Source organism: Bufo bufo, chromosome 1, assembly GCF_905171765.1.
Source record: "Bufo bufo chromosome 1, aBufBuf1.1, whole genome shotgun sequence".
NCBI classification, from domain to species: Eukaryota; Metazoa; Chordata; class Amphibia; order Anura; family Bufonidae; genus Bufo; species Bufo bufo.
Window position 1 is genome coordinate 807,988,781 of NC_053389.1, and position 19,339 is coordinate 808,008,119.

The 19,339-nt window shown below is 40.9% G+C and overlaps 20 non-coding genes across 20 annotated transcripts; 10 read left to right on the forward strand and 10 right to left on the reverse strand.

The window, feature by feature from the left end:
• Positions 1-856: 856 nt before the first annotated feature.
• TRNAQ-CUG lies at positions 857-929 on the forward strand. Its single transcript has one exon. It is a non-coding gene; the product is annotated as a tRNA-Gln (tRNA).
• Positions 930-1,221: 292 nt separating this feature from the next.
• Positions 1,222-1,303, reverse strand: TRNAS-UGA. Its single transcript has one exon. It is a non-coding gene; the product is annotated as a tRNA-Ser (tRNA).
• Positions 1,304-2,620: 1,317 nt separating this feature from the next.
• Positions 2,621-2,692, forward strand: TRNAQ-CUG. The gene has a single exon. It is a non-coding gene; the product is annotated as a tRNA-Gln (tRNA).
• Positions 2,693-2,985: 293 nt separating this feature from the next.
• On the reverse strand, positions 2,986-3,067 carry TRNAS-UGA. The gene has a single exon. It is a non-coding gene; the product is annotated as a tRNA-Ser (tRNA).
• A 1,738-nt stretch (positions 3,068-4,805) lies between these two features.
• Positions 4,806-4,887, reverse strand: TRNAS-UGA. Its single transcript has one exon. It is a non-coding gene; the product is annotated as a tRNA-Ser (tRNA).
• A 1,374-nt stretch (positions 4,888-6,261) lies between these two features.
• Positions 6,262-6,333, forward strand: TRNAQ-CUG. The gene has a single exon. It is a non-coding gene; the product is annotated as a tRNA-Gln (tRNA).
• Positions 6,334-6,630: 297 nt separating this feature from the next.
• TRNAS-UGA lies at positions 6,631-6,712 on the reverse strand. The gene has a single exon. It is a non-coding gene; the product is annotated as a tRNA-Ser (tRNA).
• Positions 6,713-8,086: 1,374 nt separating this feature from the next.
• TRNAQ-CUG lies at positions 8,087-8,158 on the forward strand. Its single transcript has one exon. It is a non-coding gene; the product is annotated as a tRNA-Gln (tRNA).
• A 292-nt stretch (positions 8,159-8,450) lies between these two features.
• TRNAS-UGA lies at positions 8,451-8,532 on the reverse strand. The gene has a single exon. It is a non-coding gene; the product is annotated as a tRNA-Ser (tRNA).
• Positions 8,533-9,906: 1,374 nt separating this feature from the next.
• On the forward strand, positions 9,907-9,978 carry TRNAQ-CUG. Its single transcript has one exon. It is a non-coding gene; the product is annotated as a tRNA-Gln (tRNA).
• A 297-nt stretch (positions 9,979-10,275) lies between these two features.
• Positions 10,276-10,357, reverse strand: TRNAS-UGA. The gene has a single exon. It is a non-coding gene; the product is annotated as a tRNA-Ser (tRNA).
• Positions 10,358-11,731: 1,374 nt separating this feature from the next.
• On the forward strand, positions 11,732-11,803 carry TRNAQ-CUG. The gene has a single exon. It is a non-coding gene; the product is annotated as a tRNA-Gln (tRNA).
• A 297-nt stretch (positions 11,804-12,100) lies between these two features.
• On the reverse strand, positions 12,101-12,182 carry TRNAS-UGA. Its single transcript has one exon. It is a non-coding gene; the product is annotated as a tRNA-Ser (tRNA).
• A 1,374-nt stretch (positions 12,183-13,556) lies between these two features.
• TRNAQ-CUG lies at positions 13,557-13,628 on the forward strand. The gene has a single exon. It is a non-coding gene; the product is annotated as a tRNA-Gln (tRNA).
• A 297-nt stretch (positions 13,629-13,925) lies between these two features.
• On the reverse strand, positions 13,926-14,007 carry TRNAS-UGA. The gene has a single exon. It is a non-coding gene; the product is annotated as a tRNA-Ser (tRNA).
• A 1,374-nt stretch (positions 14,008-15,381) lies between these two features.
• Positions 15,382-15,453, forward strand: TRNAQ-CUG. The gene has a single exon. It is a non-coding gene; the product is annotated as a tRNA-Gln (tRNA).
• Positions 15,454-15,750: 297 nt separating this feature from the next.
• On the reverse strand, positions 15,751-15,832 carry TRNAS-UGA. Its single transcript has one exon. It is a non-coding gene; the product is annotated as a tRNA-Ser (tRNA).
• Positions 15,833-17,206: 1,374 nt separating this feature from the next.
• TRNAQ-CUG lies at positions 17,207-17,278 on the forward strand. Its single transcript has one exon. It is a non-coding gene; the product is annotated as a tRNA-Gln (tRNA).
• A 297-nt stretch (positions 17,279-17,575) lies between these two features.
• On the reverse strand, positions 17,576-17,657 carry TRNAS-UGA. The gene has a single exon. It is a non-coding gene; the product is annotated as a tRNA-Ser (tRNA).
• Positions 17,658-19,031: 1,374 nt separating this feature from the next.
• On the forward strand, positions 19,032-19,103 carry TRNAQ-CUG. The gene has a single exon. It is a non-coding gene; the product is annotated as a tRNA-Gln (tRNA).
• Positions 19,104-19,339: the final 236 nt, after the last annotated feature.

A 19,339-nucleotide genomic window follows, 5' to 3' on the forward strand; every position in this document is an offset into this window, starting at 1 on the left:
GTTTAGACTACATAATTTACGTCTACCCAGTAAGAGTAGCCAATTTGTTGGAAGGAATCTCCTAGTTACCAATTGTATAAAATAAAAGCGCTAACAGTCCCAGCTATGGAACATACATAGCATTAGCAATAGTACATACATAGAACCTGCCATAATACCAATTAGTGTTTACGTAGCTAATTGGGGCTCATTTTAAAGCTTTACAGGGAAAGCACTCAAGTTTTCCTAGACACCTATGTGGAGGCATTTAGAGGACACTATTACTGTCTTCATGCCACTAAGGGGACAAAATTACTGTGTAGGGCACACAATGGAAAGATTCATGTGTGGAAAACCTTCTGGGGCACTGTATAAAACTAATACTTTTGGAGTAACTATAGTTAAGACACTATTATTTCTGGAGTGGAGTACAGTATTTGGGGGAGTACTTTACAACATAGCAAGTACAGGAATGTGGGCATCTGGGGCAGCTACAGGCATGGTGATAGGTAAAGGAGTGGAAAGTACTTTAAAGGGGAGGCAGGGTCTGAAGTGTGAGGAGAGGGTGTAGAATAGTAAAAGAGGGAGCTGGAAAAGCAAGGTGCTAAAGATGTCTACTCCGCAAACTCTGCAGAGATTTGTCATGGTCAGGAGAAGTTATCATGGCAGCCTGGGCCTGATGAAGAAGAAAAGATGGAAAGTTAACTTCTCCAATTAGAGGAGATGTCAACTTGAGTCACTGGATTGAATTGTATTCTAGTACATTAGCCTATGTGCTAAGAGTAAATAGAATTTTTTTTCGGTCTCCTCTAAGTAGGCCCTAACAACGTTCAATTTGACAAGCTGCAGATAGCCATCATCAACAAGTTCTTGTGGAGGCTTCCATGGTGTAATGGTTAGCACTCTGGACTCTGAATCCAGCGATCCGAGTTCAAATCTCGGTGGGACCTATCTTTTTGAATTCTTGTGTTCTCTTACTTTCGTTAAATTGCTTGTTTTTACACAATACTCCACTCTTCATTGCGATTAGATTTCTATCGAGGTGCAAGCTATTGTATTTCGCAATGAAAAAAAGACATAGCTATTTGCTTCGCATGTAACCAGCTCACAGAATACTAAAAATTGGAACGACAAGAAGTTAGAATCAGTATAGGAGACACATATGCTCCCAGGAGCCAAGGTGCCAAGCATAAGCTTGACAATGCCTCTCCGTTTTATTAAAGGGTAAACAGAGAAAGACAACACTGTGAACAGGATTTGAACCTGTGCGGGGAAACCCTATTGGATTTCAAGTCCAACGCCTTAACCACTCAGCCATCACAGCACATTTGTTCCAAAGATGCTGTCATGCTTGCTTCTAGCATGCTGATTGGTGAGTGGACAATCACCCTACCCCTATACAGACACTAGCCTTCAAGGAGCAAAAACCCCTTTCCTTGTGCAAGACCACACCGTTTTTTGCATTGGACAGTCAATATCTAGAGATTGGACAAACTTTAAAATAAAAGCCACATAAATGTTACTTTCGTAAGTGGTACCAAGAGCCTCAGTTAATCTTCCTACGATAAGTGACAAAAGGTAAAGGAGGTCTTGCACCAGGTCTCAATTTACTAATCAATTAAAGTAACACTCAGCACAGACTCCAAACCCAAAAAATAACTACCAACAAAACCTAACATAATCTCCTTTTTTTATTTTCTTCTTTTATCTTATATCACAACTGTAGACCATGACAAATTAAATAGAAAATCGCTATATTCTTTTCTTGGGCTGCAGCCATGTTTTCTCCCCCTCTGATTCTAGTGCAGCTGAGCCAGGAAGTTAAGGCGGAGGGGGCTTGGTTTAGGCTACATAATTTACGTCTACCCAGTAAGATTAGCCAATTTGTTGGAAGGAATCTCCTAGTTACCAATTGTACATACATAGAACCTGCCATAATACCAATTAGTGTTTACGTAGCTAATTGGGGCTCGTTTAAAGCTTTACAGGGAAAGGCACTAAAGTTTTCCTAGACACCTATGTGGAGGCATTTAGAGGACACTATTACTGTCTTCATGCCACTAAGGGGGCAAAATTACTGTGTAGGGCACACAATGGAAAGATTCATGTGTGGAAAACCTTCTGGGGCACTGTATAAAACTAATACTTTTGGAGTAACTATAGTTAAGACACTATTATTTCTGGAGTGGAGTACAGTATTTGGGGGAGTACTTTACAGCATAGCAAGTACAGGAATGTGGGCATCTGGGGCAGCTACAGGCATGGTGATAGGTAAAGGAGTGGAAAGTACTTTTAAAGGGGAGGCAGGGTCTGAAGTGTGAGGAGAGGGTGTAGAATAGTAAAAGAGGGAGCTGGAAAAGCAAGGTGCTAAAGATGTCTACTCCGCAAACTCTGCAGAGATTTGTCATGGTCAGGAGAAGTTATCATGGCAGCCTGGGCCTGATGAAGAAGAAAAGATGGAAAGCTAACTTCTCCAATTAGAGGAGATGTCAACTTGAGTCACTGGATTGAATTGTATTCTAGTACATTAGCCTATGTGCTAAGAGTAAATAGAATTTTTTTTCGGTGTCCTCTAAGTAGGCCCTAACAACGTTCAATTTGACAAGCTGCGGATAGCCATCATCAACAAGTTCTTGTGGAGGGTTCCATGGTGTAATGGTTAGCACTCTGGACTCTGAATCCAGTGGTCCGAGTTCAAATCTCGGTGGGACCTATCTTTTTGGAATTCTTGTGTTCTCTTACTTTCGTTAAATTCCTTTTTTTTACACAATACTCCACTCTTCATTGCGATTAGATTTCTATCGAGGTGCAAGCTATTGTATTTCACAATGAAAAAAAGACATAGCTATTTGCTTCGCATGTAACCAGCTCACAGAATACTGAAAATTGGAACGACAAGAAGTTAGAATCAGTATAGGAGACTCATATGCTCCCAGGAGCCAAGGTGCCAAGCATAAGCTTGACAATGCCTCCCCGTTTTATTAAAGGGTAAACAGAGATAGACAACGCTGTGAACAGGATTTGAATCTGTGCGGGGAAACCCCATTGGATTTCAAGTCCAACACCTTAACCACTCAGCCATCACAGCACATTTGTTCCAAAGATGCTGTCATGCTTGCTTCTAGCATGCTGATTGGTGAGTGGACAATCACCCTACCCCTATACAGACACTAGCCTTCAAGGAGCAAAAACCCCTTTCCTTGTGCAAGACCACACCGTTTTTTGCATTGGACAGTCAATATCTAAAGATTGGACAAACTTTAAAATGAAAGCCACATAAATATTACTTTCGTAAGTGGTACCAAGAGCCTCAGTTAATCTTCCTACGATAAGTGACAAAAGGTAAAGGAGGTCTTGCACCAGGTCTCAATTTACTAATCAATTAAAGTAACACTCAGCACAGAATCCAAACCCAAAAAATAACAACCAACAAAACCTAACATAATCTCATTTTTTTATTTTCTTCTTTTATCTTATATCACAACTGTAGACCATGACAAATTAAATAGAAAATCGCTATATTCTTTTCTTGGGCTGCAGCCATGTTTTCTCCCCCTCTGATTCTAGTGCAGCTGAGCCAGGAAGTTAAGGCGGAGGGGGCTTGGTTTAGGCTACATAATTTACGTCTACCCATTAAGAGTAGCCAATTTGTTGGAAGGAATCTCCTAGTTACCAATTGTATAAAATAAAAGCGCTAACAGTCCCAGCTATGGAACATACATAGCATTAGCAATAGTACATACATAGAACCTGCCATAATACCAATTAGTGTTTACGTAGCCAATTGGGGCTCGTTTAAAGCTTTACAGGGAAAGGCACTCAAGTTTTCCTAGACACCTATGTGGAGGCATTTAGAGGACACTATTACTGTCTTCATGCCACTAAGGGGACAAAATTACTGTGTAGGGCACACAATGGAAAGATTCATGTGTGGAAAACCTTCTGGGGCACTGTATAAAACTAATACTTTTGGAGTAACTATAGTTAAGACACTATTATTTCTGGAGTGGAGTACAGTATTTGGGGGAGTACTTTACAACATAGCAAGTACAGGAATGTGGGCATCTGGGGCAGCTACAGGCATGGTGATAGGTAAAGGAGTGGAAAGTACTTTTAAAGGGGAGGCAGATTCTGAAGTGTGAGGAGAGGGTGTAGAATAGTAAAAGAGGGAACTGGAAAAGCAAGGTGCTAAAGATGTCTACTCCGCAAACTCTGCAGAGATTTGTCATGGTCAGGAGAAGTTATCATGGCAGCCTGTGCCTGATGAAGAAGAAAAGATGGAAAGTTAACTTCTCCAATTAGAGGAGATGTCAACTTGAGTCACTGGATTGAATTGAATTCTAGTACATTAGCGTATGTGCTAAGAGTAAATAGAATTTTTTTTCGGTCTCCTCTAAGTAGGCCCTAACAACGTTCAATTTGACAAGCTGTGGATAGCCATCATCAACAAGTTCTTGTGGAGGGTTCCATGGTGTAATGGTTAGCACTCTGGACTCTGAATCCAGCCATCAGAGTTCAAATTTCAGTGAGACCTATCTTTTTGAATTCTTGTGTTCTCTTACTTTCGTTAAATTGCTTGTTTTTACACAATACTCCACTCTTCATTGCGATTAGATTTCTATCGAGGTGCAAGCTATTGTATATCACAATGAAAAAAAGACATAGTTATTTGCTTCCCATGTAACCAGCTCACAGAATACTGAAAATTAGAACGACAAGAAGTTAGAATCAGTATAGGAGACTCATATGCTCCCAGGAGCCAAGGTGCCAAGCATAAGCTTGACAATGCCTCCCCGTTTTATTAAAGGGTAAACAGAGATAGACAACGCTGTGAACATGATTTTAACCTGTGCGGGGAAACCCCATTGGATTTCAAGTCCAACACCTTAACCACTCAGCCATCACAGCACATTTGTTCCAAAGATGCTGTCATGCTTGCTTCTAGCATGCTGATTGGTGAGTGGACAATCACCCTACCCCTATACAGACACTAGCCTTCAAGGAGCAAAAACCCCTTTCCTTGTGCAAGACCACACCGTTTTTTGCATTGGACAGTCAATATCTAGAGATTGGACAAACTTTAAAATGAAAGCCACATAAATATTACTTTCGTAAGTGGTACCAAGAGCCTCAGTTAATCTTCCTACGATAAGTGACAAAAGGTAAAGGAGGTCTTGCACCAGGTCTCAATTTACTAATCAATTAAAGTAACACTCAGCACAGACTCCAAACCCAAAAAATAACAACCAACAAAACCTAACATAATCTCCTTTTTTTATTTTCTTCTTTTATCTTATATCACAACTGTAGACCATGACAAATTAAATAGAAAATCGCTATATTCTTTTCTTGGGCTGCAGCCATGTTTTCTCCCCCTCTGATTCTAGTGCAGCTGAGCCAGGAAGTTAAGGCGGAGGGGGCTTGGTTTAGGCTACATAATTTACGTCTACCCAGTAAGAGTAGCCAATTTGTTGGAAGGAATCTCCTAGTTACCAATTGTATAAATAAAGCGCTAACAGTCCCAGCTATGGAACATACATAGCATTAGCAATAGTACATACATAGAACCTGCCATAATACCAATTAGTGTTTACGTAGCTAATTGGGGCTCGTTTAAAGCTTTACAGGGAAAGGCACTCAAGTTTTCCTAGACACCTATGTGGAGGCATTTAGAGGACACTATTACTGTCTTCATGCCACTAAGGGGACAAAATTACTGTGTAGGGCACACAATGGAAAGATTCATGTGTGGAAAACCTTCTGGGGCACTGTATAAAACTAATACTTTTGGAGTAACTATAGTTAAGACACTATTATTTCTGGAGTGGAGTACAGTATTTGGGGGAGTACTTTACAACATAGCAAGTACAGGAATGTGGGCATCTGGGGCAGCTACAGGCATGGTGATAGGTAAAGGAGTGGAAAGTACTTTTAAAGGGGAGGCAGGGTCTGAAGTGTGAGGAGAGGGTGTAGAATAGTAAAAGAGGGAGCTGGAAAAGCAAGGTGCTAAAGATGTCTACTCCGCAAACTCTGCAGAGATTTGTCATGGTCAGGAGAAGTTATCATGGCAGCCTGGGCCTGATGAAGAAGAAAAGATGGAAAGTTAACTTCTCCAATTAGAGAAGAGATGTCAACTTGAGTCACTGGATTGAATTGTATTCTAGTACATTAGCCTATGTGCTAAGAGTAAATAGAATTTTTTTTCGGTCTCCTCTAAGTAGGCCCTAACAACGTTCAATTTGACAAGCTGCGGATAGCCATCATCAACAAGTTCTTGTGGAGGGTTCCATGGTGTAATGGTTAGCACTCTGGACTCTGAATCCAGCGATCCGAGTTCAAATCTCGGTGGGACCTATCTTTTTGAATTCTTGTGTTCTCTTACTTTCGTTAAATTGCTTGTTTTTACACAATACTCCACTCTTCATTGCGATTAGATTTCTATCGAGGTGCAAGCTATTGTATTTCACAATGAAAAAAAGACATAGCTATTTGCTTCGCATGTAACCAGCTCACAGAATACTGAAAATTGGAACGACAAGACGTGAAGTTAGAATCAGTATAGGAGACTCATATGCTCCCAGGAGCCAAGGTGCCAAGCATAAGCTTGACAATGCCTCCCCGTTTTATTAAAGGGTAAACAGAGATAGACAACGCTGTGAACAGGATTTGAACCTGTGCGGGGAAACCCCATTGGATTTCAAGTCCAACGCCTTAACCACTCGGCCATCACAGCACATTTGTTCCAAAGATGCTGTCATGCTTGCTTCTAGCATGCTGATTGGTGAGTGGACAATCACCCTACCCCTATACAGACACTAGCCTTCAAGGAGCAAAAACCCCTTTCCTTGTGCAAGACCACACCGTTTTTTGCATTGGACAGTCAATATCTAGAGATTGGACAAACTTTAAAATGAAAGCCACATAAATATTACTTTCGTAAGTGGTACCAAGAGCCTCAGTTAATCTTCCTACGATAAGTGACAAAAGGTAAAGGAGGTCTTGCACCAGGTCTCAATTTACTAATCAATTAAAGTAACACTCAGCACAGACTCCAAACCCAAAAAATAACAACCAACAAAACCTAACATAATCTCCTTTTTTTATTTTCTTCTTTTATCTTATATCACAACTGTAGACCATGACAAATTAAATAGAAAATCGCTATATTCTTTTCTTGGGCTGCAGCCATGTTTTCTCCCCCTCTGATTCTAGTGCAGCTGAGCCAGGAAGTTAAGGCGGAGGGGGCTTGGTTTAGGCTACATAATTTACGTCTACCCAGTAAGAGTAGCCAATTTGTTGGAAGGAATCTCCTAGTTACCAATTGTATAAAATAAAAGCGCTAACAGTCCCAGCTATGGAACATACATAGCATTAGCAATAGTACATACATAGAACCTGCCATAATACCAATTAGTGTTTACGTAGCTAATTGGGGCTCGTTTAAAGCTTTACAGGGAAAGGCACTCAAGTTTTCCTAGACACCTATGTGGAGGCATTTAGAGGACACTATTACTGTCTTCATGCCACTAAGGGGACAAAATTACTGTGTAGGGCACACAATGGAAAGATTCATGTGTGGAAAACCTTCTGGGGCACTGTATAAAACTAATACTTTTGGAGTAACTATAGTTAAGACACTATTATTTCTGGAGTGGAGTACAGTATTTGGGGGAGTACTTTACAACATAGCAAGTACAGGAATGTGGGCATCTGGGGCAGCTACAGGCATGGTGATAGGTAAAGGAGTGGAAAGTACTTTTAAAGGGGAGGCAGGGTCTGAAGTGTGAGGAGAGGGTGTAGAATAGTAAAAGAGGGAGCTGGAAAAGCAAGGTGCTAAAGATGTCTACTCCGCAAACTCTGCAGAGATTTGTCATGGTCAGGAGAAGTTATCATGGCAGCCTGGGCCTGATGAAGAAGAAAAGATGGAAAGTTAACTTCTCCAATTAGAGGAGATGTCAACTTGAGTCACTGGATTGAATTGTATTCTAGTACATTAGCCTATGTGCTAAGAGTAAATAGAATTTTTTTTCGGTCTCCTCTAAGTAGGCCCTAACAACATTCAATTTGACAAGCTGCGGATAGCCATCATTAACAAGTTCTTGTGGAGGGTTCCATGGTGTAATGGTTAGCACTCTGGATTCTGAATCCAGCGATCCAAGTTCAAATCTCGGTGGGACCTATCTTTTTGAATTCTTGTGTTCTCTTACTTTCGTTAAATTGCTTGTTTTTACACAATATTCCACTCTTCATTGCGATTAGATTTCTATTGAGGTGCAAGCTATTGTATTTCACAATGAAAAAAAGACATAGCTATTTGCTTCGCATGTAACCAGCTCACAGAATACTGAAAATTGGAACGACAAGAAGTTAGAATCAGTATAGGAGACACATATGCTCCCAGGAGCCAAGGTGCCAAGCATAAGCTTGACAATGCCTCCCCGTTTTATTAAAGGGAAAACAGAGATAGACAATGCTGTGAACAGGATTTGAACATGTGCGGGGAAACCCCATTGGATTTCAAGTCCAACGCCTTAACCACTCGGCCATCACAGCACATTTGTTCCAAAGATGCTGTCATGCTTGCTTCTAGCATGCTGATTGGTGAGTGGACAATCACCCTACCCCTATACAGACACTAGCCTTCAAGGAGCAAAAACCCCTTTCCTTGTGCAAGACCACACCGTTTTTTGCATTGGACAGTCAATATCTAGAGATTGGACAAACTTTAAAATGAAAGCCACATAAATATTACTTTCGTAAGTGGTACCAAGAGCCTCAGTTAATCTTCCTACGATAAGTGACAAAAGGTAAAGGAGGTCTTGCACCAGGTCTCAATTTACTAATCAATTAAAGTAACACTCAGCACAGACTCCAAACCCAAAAAATAACAACCAACAAAACCTAACATAATCTCCTTTTTTTATTTTCTTCTTTTATCTTATATCACAACTGTAGACCATGACAAATTAAATAGAAAATCGCTATATTCTTTTCTTGGGCTGCAGCCATGTTTTCTCCCCCTCTGATTCTAGTGCAGCTGAGCCAGGAAGTTAAGGCGGAGGGGGCTTGGTTTAGGCTACATAATTTACGTCTACCCAGTAAGAGTAGCCAATTTGTTGGAAGGAATCTCCTAGTTACCAATTGTATAAAATAAAAGCGCTAACAGTCCCAGCTATGGAACATACATAGCATTAGCAATAGTACATACATAGAACCTGCCATAATACCAATTAGTGTTTACGTAGCTAATTGGGGCTCGTTTAAAGCTTTACAGGGAAAGGCACTCAAGTTTTCCTAGACACCTATGTGGAGGCATTTAGAGGACACTATTACTGTCTTCATGCCACTAAGGGGACAAAATTACTGTGTAGGGCACACAATGGAAAGATTCATGTGTGGAAAACCTTCTGGGGCACTGTATAAAACTAATACTTTTGGAGTAACTATAGTTAAGACACTATTATTTCTGGAGTGGAGTACAGTATTTGGGGGAGTACTTTACAACATAGCAAGTACAGGAATGTGGGCATCTGGGGCAGCTACAGGCATGGTGATAGGTAAAGGAGTGGAAAGTACTTTTAAAGGGGAGGCAGGGTCTGAAGTGTGAGGAGAGGGTGTAGAATAGTAAAAGAGGGAGCTGGAAAAGCAAGGTGCTAAAGATGTCTACTCCGCAAACTCTGCAGAGATTTGTCATGGTCAGGAGAAGTTATCATGGCAGCCTGGGCCTGATGAAGAAGAAAAGATGGAAAGTTAACTTCTCCAATTAGAGGAGATGTCAACTTGAGTCACTGGATTGAATTGTATTCTAGTACATTAGCCTATGTGCTAAGAGTAAATAGAATTTTTTTTCGGTCTCCTCTAAGTAGGCCCTAACAACGTTCAATTTGACAAGCTGCGGATAGCCATCATCAACAAGTTCTTGTGGAGGGTTCCATGGTGTAATGGTTAGCACTCTGGACTCTGAATCCAGCGATCCGAGTTCAAATCTCGGTGGGACCTATCTTTTTGAATTCTTGTGTTCTCTTACTTTCGTTAAATTGCTTGTTTTTACACAATACTCCACTCTTCATTGCGATTAGATTTCTATTGAGGTGCAAGCTATTGTATTTCACAATGAAAAAAAGACATAGCTATTTGCTTCGCATGTAACCAGCTCACAGAATACTGAAAATTGGAACGACAAGACGTGAAGTTAGAATCAGTATAGGAGACTCATATGCTCCCAGGAGCCAAGGTGCCAAGCATAAGCTTGACAATGCCTCCCCGTTTTATTAAAGGGTAAACAGAGATAGACAACGCTGTGAACAGGATTTGAACCTGTGCGGGGAAACCCCATTGGATTTCAAGTCCAACGCCTTAACCACTCGGCCATCACAGCACATTTGTTCCAAAGATGCTGTCATGCTTGCTTCTAGCATGCTGATTGGTGAGTGGACAATCACCCTACCCCTATACAGACACTAGCCTTCAAGGAGCAAAAACCCCTTTCCTTGTGCAAGACCACACCGTTTTTTGCATTGGACAGTCAATATCTAGAGATTGGACAAACTTTAAAATGAAAGCCACATAAATATTACTTTCGTAAGTGGTACCAAGAGCCTCAGTTAATCTTCCTACGATAAGTGACAAAAGGTAAAGGAGGTCTTGCACCAGGTCTCAATTTACTAATCAATTAAAGTAACACTCAGCACAGACTCCAAACCCAAAAAATAACAACCAACAAAACCTAACATAATCTCCTTTTTTTATTTTCTTCTTTTATCTTATATCACAACTGTAGACCATGACAAATTAAATAGAAAATCGCTATATTCTTTTCTTGGGCTGCAGCCATGTTTTCTCCCCCTCTGATTCTAGTGCAGCTGAGCCAGGAAGTTAAGGCGGAGGGGGCTTGGTTTAGGCTACATAATTTACGTCTACCCAGTAAGAGTAGCCAATTTGTTGGAAGGAATCTCCTAGTTACCAATTGTATAAAATAAAAGCGCTAACAGTCCCAGCTATGGAACATACATAGCATTAGCAATAGTACATACATAGAACCTGCCATAATACCAATTAGTGTTTACGTAGCTAATTGGGGCTCGTTTAAAGCTTTACAGGGAAAGGCACTCAAGTTTTCCTAGACACCTATGTGGAGGCATTTAGAGGACACTATTACTGTCTTCATGCCACTAAGGGGACAAAATTACTGTGTAGGGCACACAATGGAAAGATTCATGTGTGGAAAACCTTCTGGGGCACTGTATAAAACTAATACTTTTGGAGTAACTATAGTTAAGACACTATTATTTCTGGAGTGGAGTACAGTATTTGGGGGAGTACTTTACAACATAGCAAGTACAGGAATGTGGGCATCTGGGGCAGCTACAGGCATGGTGATAGGTAAAGGAGTGGAAAGTACTTTTAAAGGGGAGGCAGGGTCTGAAGTGTGAGGAGAGGGTGTAGAATAGTAAAAGAGGGAGCTGGAAAAGCAAGGTGCTAAAGATGTCTACTCCGCAAACTCTGCAGAGATTTGTCATGGTCAGGAGAAGTTATCATGGCAGCCTGGGCCTGATGAAGAAGAAAAGATGGAAAGTTAACTTCTCCAATTAGAGGAGATGTCAACTTGAGTCACTGGATTGAATTGTATTCTAGTACATTAGCCTATGTGCTAAGAGTAAATAGAATTTTTTTTCGGTCTCCTCTAAGTAGGCCCTAACAACGTTCAATTTGACAAGCTGCGGATAGCCATCATCAACAAGTTCTTGTGGAGGGTTCCATGGTGTAATGGTTAGCACTCTGGACTCTGAATCCAGCGATCCGAGTTCAAATCTCGGTGGGACCTATCTTTTTGAATTCTTGTGTTCTCTTACTTTCGTTAAATTGCTTGTTTTTACACAATACTCCACTCTTCATTGCGATTAGATTTCTATTGAGGTGCAAGCTATTGTATTTCACAATGAAAAAAAGACATAGCTATTTGCTTCGCATGTAACCAGCTCACAGAATACTGAAAATTGGAACGACAAGACGTGAAGTTAGAATCAGTATAGGAGACTCATATGCTCCCAGGAGCCAAGGTGCCAAGCATAAGCTTGACAATGCCTCCCCGTTTTATTAAAGGGTAAACAGAGATAGACAACGCTGTGAACAGGATTTGAACCTGTGCGGGGAAACCCCATTGGATTTCAAGTCCAACGCCTTAACCACTCGGCCATCACAGCACATTTGTTCCAAAGATGCTGTCATGCTTGCTTCTAGCATGCTGATTGGTGAGTGGACAATCACCCTACCCCTATACAGACACTAGCCTTCAAGGAGCAAAAACCCCTTTCCTTGTGCAAGACCACACCGTTTTTTGCATTGGACAGTCAATATCTAGAGATTGGACAAACTTTAAAATGAAAGCCACATAAATATTACTTTCGTAAGTGGTACCAAGAGCCTCAGTTAATCTTCCTACGATAAGTGACAAAAGGTAAAGGAGGTCTTGCACCAGGTCTCAATTTACTAATCAATTAAAGTAACACTCAGCACAGACTCCAAACCCAAAAAATAACAACCAACAAAACCTAACATAATCTCCTTTTTTTATTTTCTTCTTTTATCTTATATCACAACTGTAGACCATGACAAATTAAATAGAAAATCGCTATATTCTTTTCTTGGGCTGCAGCCATGTTTTCTCCCCCTCTGATTCTAGTGCAGCTGAGCCAGGAAGTTAAGGCGGAGGGGGCTTGGTTTAGGCTACATAATTTACGTCTACCCAGTAAGAGTAGCCAATTTGTTGGAAGGAATCTCCTAGTTACCAATTGTATAAAATAAAAGCGCTAACAGTCCCAGCTATGGAACATACATAGCATTAGCAATAGTACATACATAGAACCTGCCATAATACCAATTAGTGTTTACGTAGCTAATTGGGGCTCGTTTAAAGCTTTACAGGGAAAGGCACTCAAGTTTTCCTAGACACCTATGTGGAGGCATTTAGAGGACACTATTACTGTCTTCATGCCACTAAGGGGACAAAATTACTGTGTAGGGCACACAATGGAAAGATTCATGTGTGGAAAACCTTCTGGGGCACTGTATAAAACTAATACTTTTGGAGTAACTATAGTTAAGACACTATTATTTCTGGAGTGGAGTACAGTATTTGGGGGAGTACTTTACAACATAGCAAGTACAGGAATGTGGGCATCTGGGGCAGCTACAGGCATGGTGATAGGTAAAGGAGTGGAAAGTACTTTTAAAGGGGAGGCAGGGTCTGAAGTGTGAGGAGAGGGTGTAGAATAGTAAAAGAGGGAGCTGGAAAAGCAAGGTGCTAAAGATGTCTACTCCGCAAACTCTGCAGAGATTTGTCATGGTCAGGAGAAGTTATCATGGCAGCCTGGGCCTGATGAAGAAGAAAAGATGGAAAGTTAACTTCTCCAATTAGAGGAGATGTCAACTTGAGTCACTGGATTGAATTGTATTCTAGTACATTAGCCTATGTGCTAAGAGTAAATAGAATTTTTTTTCGGTCTCCTCTAAGTAGGCCCTAACAACGTTCAATTTGACAAGCTGCGGATAGCCATCATCAACAAGTTCTTGTGGAGGGTTCCATGGTGTAATGGTTAGCACTCTGGACTCTGAATCCAGCGATCCGAGTTCAAATCTCGGTGGGACCTATCTTTTTGAATTCTTGTGTTCTCTTACTTTCGTTAAATTGCTTGTTTTTACACAATACTCCACTCTTCATTGCGATTAGATTTCTATTGAGGTGCAAGCTATTGTATTTCACAATGAAAAAAAGACATAGCTATTTGCTTCGCATGTAACCAGCTCACAGAATACTGAAAATTGGAACGACAAGACGTGAAGTTAGAATCAGTATAGGAGACTCATATGCTCCCAGGAGCCAAGGTGCCAAGCATAAGCTTGACAATGCCTCCCCGTTTTATTAAAGGGTAAACAGAGATAGACAACGCTGTGAACAGGATTTGAACCTGTGCGGGGAAACCCCATTGGATTTCAAGTCCAACGCCTTAACCACTCGGCCATCACAGCACATTTGCTCCAAAGATGCTGTCATGCTTGCTTCTAGCATGCTGATTGGTGAGTGGACAATCACCCTACCCCTATACAGACACTAGCCTTCAAGGAGCAAAAACCCCTTTCCTTGTGCAAGACCACACCGTTTTTTGCATTGGACAGTCAATATCTAGAGATTGGACAAACTTTAAAATGAAAGCCACATAAATATTACTTTCGTAAGTGGTACCAAGAGCCTCAGTTAATCTTCCTACGATAAGTGACAAAAGGTAAAGGAGGTCTTGCACCAGGTCTCAATTTACTAATCAATTAAAGTAACACTCAGCACAGACTCCAAACCCAAAAAATAACAACCAACAAAACCTAACATAATCTCCTTTTTTTATTTTCTTCTTTTATCTTATATCACAACTGTAGACCATGACAAATTAAATAGAAAATCGCTATATTCTTTTCTTGGGCTGCAGCCATGTTTTCTCCCCCTCTGATTCTAGTGCAGCTGAGCCAGGAAGTTAAGGCGGAGGGGGCTTGGTTTAGGCTACATAATTTACGTCTACCCAGTAAGAGTAGCCAATTTGTTGGAAGGAATCTCCTAGTTACCAATTGTATAAAATAAAAGCGCTAACAGTCCCAGCTATGGAACATACATAGCATTAGCAATAGTACATACATAGAACCTGCCATAATACCAATTAGTGTTTACGTAGCTAATTGGGGCTCGTTTAAAGCTTTACAGGGAAAGGCACTCAAGTTTTCCTAGACACCTATGTGGAGGCATTTAGAGGACACTATTACTGTCTTCATGCCACTAAGGGGACAAAATTACTGTGTAGGGCACACAATGGAAAGATTCATGTGTGGAAAACCTTCTGGGGCACTGTATAAAACTAATACTTTTGGAGTAACTATAGTTAAGACACTATTATTTCTGGAGTGGAGTACAGTATTTGGGGGAGTACTTTACAACATAGCAAGTACAGGAATGTGGGCATCTGGGGCAGCTACAGGCATGGTGATAGGTAAAGGAGTGGAAAGTACTTTTAAAGGGGAGGCAGGGTCTGAAGTGTGAGGAGAGGGTGTAGAATAGTAAAAGAGGGAGCTGGAAAAGCAAGGTGCTAAAGATGTCTACTCCGCAAACTCTGCAGAGATTTGTCATGGTCAGGAGAAGTTATCATGGCAGCCTGGGCCTGATGAAGAAGAAAAGATGGAAAGTTAACTTCTCCAATTAGAGGAGATGTCAACTTGAGTCACTGGATTGAATTGTATTCTAGTACATTAGCCTATGTGCTAAGAGTAAATAGAATTTTTTTTCGGTCTCCTCTAAGTAGGCCCTAACAACGTTCAATTTGACAAGCTGCGGATAGCCATCATCAACAAGTTCTTGTGGAGGGTTCCATGGTGTAATGGTTAGCACTCTGGACTCTGAATCCAGCGATCCGAGTTCAAATCTCGGTGGGACCTATCTTTTTGAATTCTTGTGTTCTCTTACTTTCGTTAAATTGCTTGTTTTTACACAATACTCCACTCTTCATTGCGATTAGATTTCTATTGAGGTGCAAGCTATTGTATTTCACAATGAAAAAAAGACATAGCTATTTGCTTCGCATGTAACCAGCTCACAGAATACTGAAAATTGGAACGACAAGACGTGAAGTTAGAATCAGTATAGGAGACTCATATGCTCCCAGGAGCCAAGGTGCCAAGCATAAGCTTGACAATGCCTCCCCGTTTTATTAAAGGGTAAACAGAGATAGACAACGCTGTGAACAGGATTTGAACCTGTGCGGGGAAACCCCATTGGATTTCAAGTCCAACGCCTTAACCACTCGGCCATCACAGCACATTTGTTCCAAAGATGCTGTCATGCTTGCTTCTAGCATGCTGATTGGTGAGTGGACAATCACCCTACCCCTATACAGACACTAGCCTTCAAGGAGCAAAAACCCCTTTCCTTGTGCAAGACCACACCGTTTTTTGCATTGGACAGTCAATATCTAGAGATTGGACAAACTTTAAAATGAAAGCCACATAAATATTACTTTCGTAAGTGGTACCAAGAGCCTCAGTTAATCTTCCTACGATAAGTGACAAAAGGTAAAGGAGGTCTTGCACCAGGTCTCAATTTACTAATCAATTAAAGTAACACTCAGCACAGACTCCAAACCCAAAAAATAACAACCAACAAAACCTAACATAATCTCCTTTTTTTATTTTCTTCTTTTATCTTATATCACAACTGTAGACCATGACAAATTAAATAGAAAATCGCTATATTCTTTTCTTGGGCTGCAGCCATGTTTTCTCCCCCTCTGATTCTAGTGCAGCTGAGCCAGGAAGTTAAGGCGGAGGGGGCTTGGTTTAGGCTACATAATTTACGTCTACCCAGTAAGAGTAGCCAATTTGTTGGAAGGAATCTCCTAGTTACCAATTGTATAAAATAAAAGCGCTAACAGTCCCAGCTATGGAACATACATAGCATTAGCAATAGTACATACATAGAACCTGCCATAATACCAATTAGTGTTTACGTAGCTAATTGGGGCTCGTTTAAAGCTTTACAGGGAAAGGCACTCAAGTTTTCCTAGACACCTATGTGGAGGCATTTAGAGGACACTATTACTGTCTTCATGCCACTAAGGGGACAAAATTACTGTGTAGGGCACACAATGGAAAGATTCATGTGTGGAAAACCTTCTGGGGCACTGTATAAAACTAATACTTTTGGAGTAACTATAGTTAAGACACTATTATTTCTGGAGTGGAGTACAGTATTTGGGGGAGTACTTTACAACATAGCAAGTACAGGAATGTGGGCATCTGGGGCAGCTACAGGCATGGTGATAGGTAAAGGAGTGGAAAGTACTTTTAAAGGGGAGGCAGGGTCTGAAGTGTGAGGAGAGGGTGTAGAATAGTAAAAGAGGGAGCTGGAAAAGCAAGGTGCTAAAGATGTCTACTCCGCAAACTCTGCAGAGATTTGTCATGGTCAGGAGAAGTTATCATGGCAGCCTGGGCCTGATGAAGAAGAAAAGATGGAAAGTTAACTTCTCCAATTAGAGGAGATGTCAACTTGAGTCACTGGATTGAATTGTATTCTAGTACATTAGCCTATGTGCTAAGAGTAAATAGAATTTTTTTTCGGTCTCCTCTAAGTAGGCCCTAACAACGTTCAATTTGACAAGCTGCGGATAGCCATCATCAACAAGTTCTTGTGGAGGGTTCCATGGTGTAATGGTTAGCACTCTGGACTCTGAATCCAGCGATCCGAGTTCAAATCTCGGTGGGACCTATCTTTTTGAATTCTTGTGTTCTCTTACTTTCGTTAAATTGCTTGTTTTTACACAATACTCCACTCTTCATTGCGATTAGATTTCTATTGAGGTGCAAGCTATTGTATTTCACAATGAAAAAAAGACATAGCTATTTGCTTCGCATGTAACCAGCTCACAGAATACTGAAAATTGGAACGACAAGACGTGAAGTTAGAATCAGTATAGGAGACTCATATGCTCCCAGGAGCCAAGGTGCCAAGCATAAGCTTGACAATGCCTCCCCGTTTTATTAAAGGGTAAACAGAGATAGACAACGCTGTGAACAGGATTTGAACCTGTGCGGGGAAACCCCATTGGATTTCAAGTCCAACGCCTTAACCACTCGGCCATCACAGCACATTTGTTCCAAAGATGCTGTCATGCTTGCTTCTAGCATGCTGATTGGTGAGTGGACAATCACCCTACCCCTATACAGACACTAGCCTTCAAGGAGCAAAAACCCCTTTCCTTGTGCAAGACCACACCGTTTTTTGCATTGGACAGTCAATATCTAGAGATTGGACAAACTTTAAAATGAAAGCCACATAAATATTACTTTCGTAAGTGGTACCAAGAGCCTCAGTTAATCTTCCTACGATAAGTGACAAAAGGTAAAGGAGGTCTTGCACCAGGTCTCAATTTACTAATCAATTAAAGTAACACTCAGCACAGACTCCAAACCCAAAAAATAACAACCAACAAAACCTAACATAATCTCCTTTTTTTATTTTCTTCTTTTATCTTATATCACAACTGTAGACCATGACAAATTAAATAGAAAATCGCTATATTCTTTTCTTGGGCTGCAGCCATGTTTTCTCCCCCTCTGATTCTAGTGCAGCTGAGCCAGGAAGTTAAGGCGGAGGGGGCTTGGTTTAGGCTACATAATTTACGTCTACCCAGTAAGAGTAGCCAATTTGTTGGAAGGAATCTCCTAGTTACCAATTGTATAAAATAAAAGCGCTAACAGTCCCAGCTATGGAACATACATAGCATTAGCAATAGTACATACATAGAACCTGCCATAATACCAATTAGTGTTTACGTAGCTAATTGGGGCTCGTTTAAAGCTTTACAGGGAAAGGCACTCAAGTTTTCCTAGACACCTATGTGGAGGCATTTAGAGGACACTATTACTGTCTTCATGCCACTAAGGGGACAAAATTACTGTGTAGGGCACACAATGGAAAGATTCATGTGTGGAAAACCTTCTGGGGCACTGTATAAAACTAATACTTTTGGAGTAACTATAGTTAAGACACTATTATTTCTGGAGTGGAGTACAGTATTTGGGGGAGTACTTTACAACATAGCAAGTACAGGAATGTGGGCATCTGGGGCAGCTACAGGCATGGTGATAGGTAAAGGAGTGGAAAGTACTTTTAAAGGGGAGGCAGGGTCTGAAGTGTGAGGAGAGGGTGTAGAATAGTAAAAGAGGGAGCTGGAAAAGCAAGGTGCTAAAGATGTCTACTCCGCAAACTCTGCAGAGATTTGTCATGGTCAGGAGAAGTTATCATGGCAGCCTGGGCCTGATGAAGAAGAAAAGATGGAAAGTTAACTTCTCCAATTAGAGGAGATGTCAACTTGAGTCACTGGATTGAATTGTATTCTAGTACATTAGCCTATGTGCTAAGAGTAAATAGAATTTTTTTTCGGTCTCCTCTAAGTAGGCCCTAACAACGTTCAATTTGACAAGCTGCGGATAGCCATCATCAACAAGTTCTTGTGGAGGGTTCCATGGTGTAATGGTTAGCACTCTGGACTCTGAATCCAGCGATCCGAGTTCAAATCTCGGTGGGACCTATCTTTTTGAATTCTTGTGTTCTCTTACTTTCGTTAAATTGCTTGTTTTTACACAATACTCCACTCTTCATTGCGATTAGATTTCTATTGAGGTGCAAGCTATTGTATTTCACAATGAAAAAAAGACATAGCTATTTGCTTCGCATGTAACCAGCTCACAGAATACTGAAAATTGGAACGACAAGACGTGAAGTTAGAATCAGTATAGGAGACTCATATGCTCCCAGGAGCCAAGG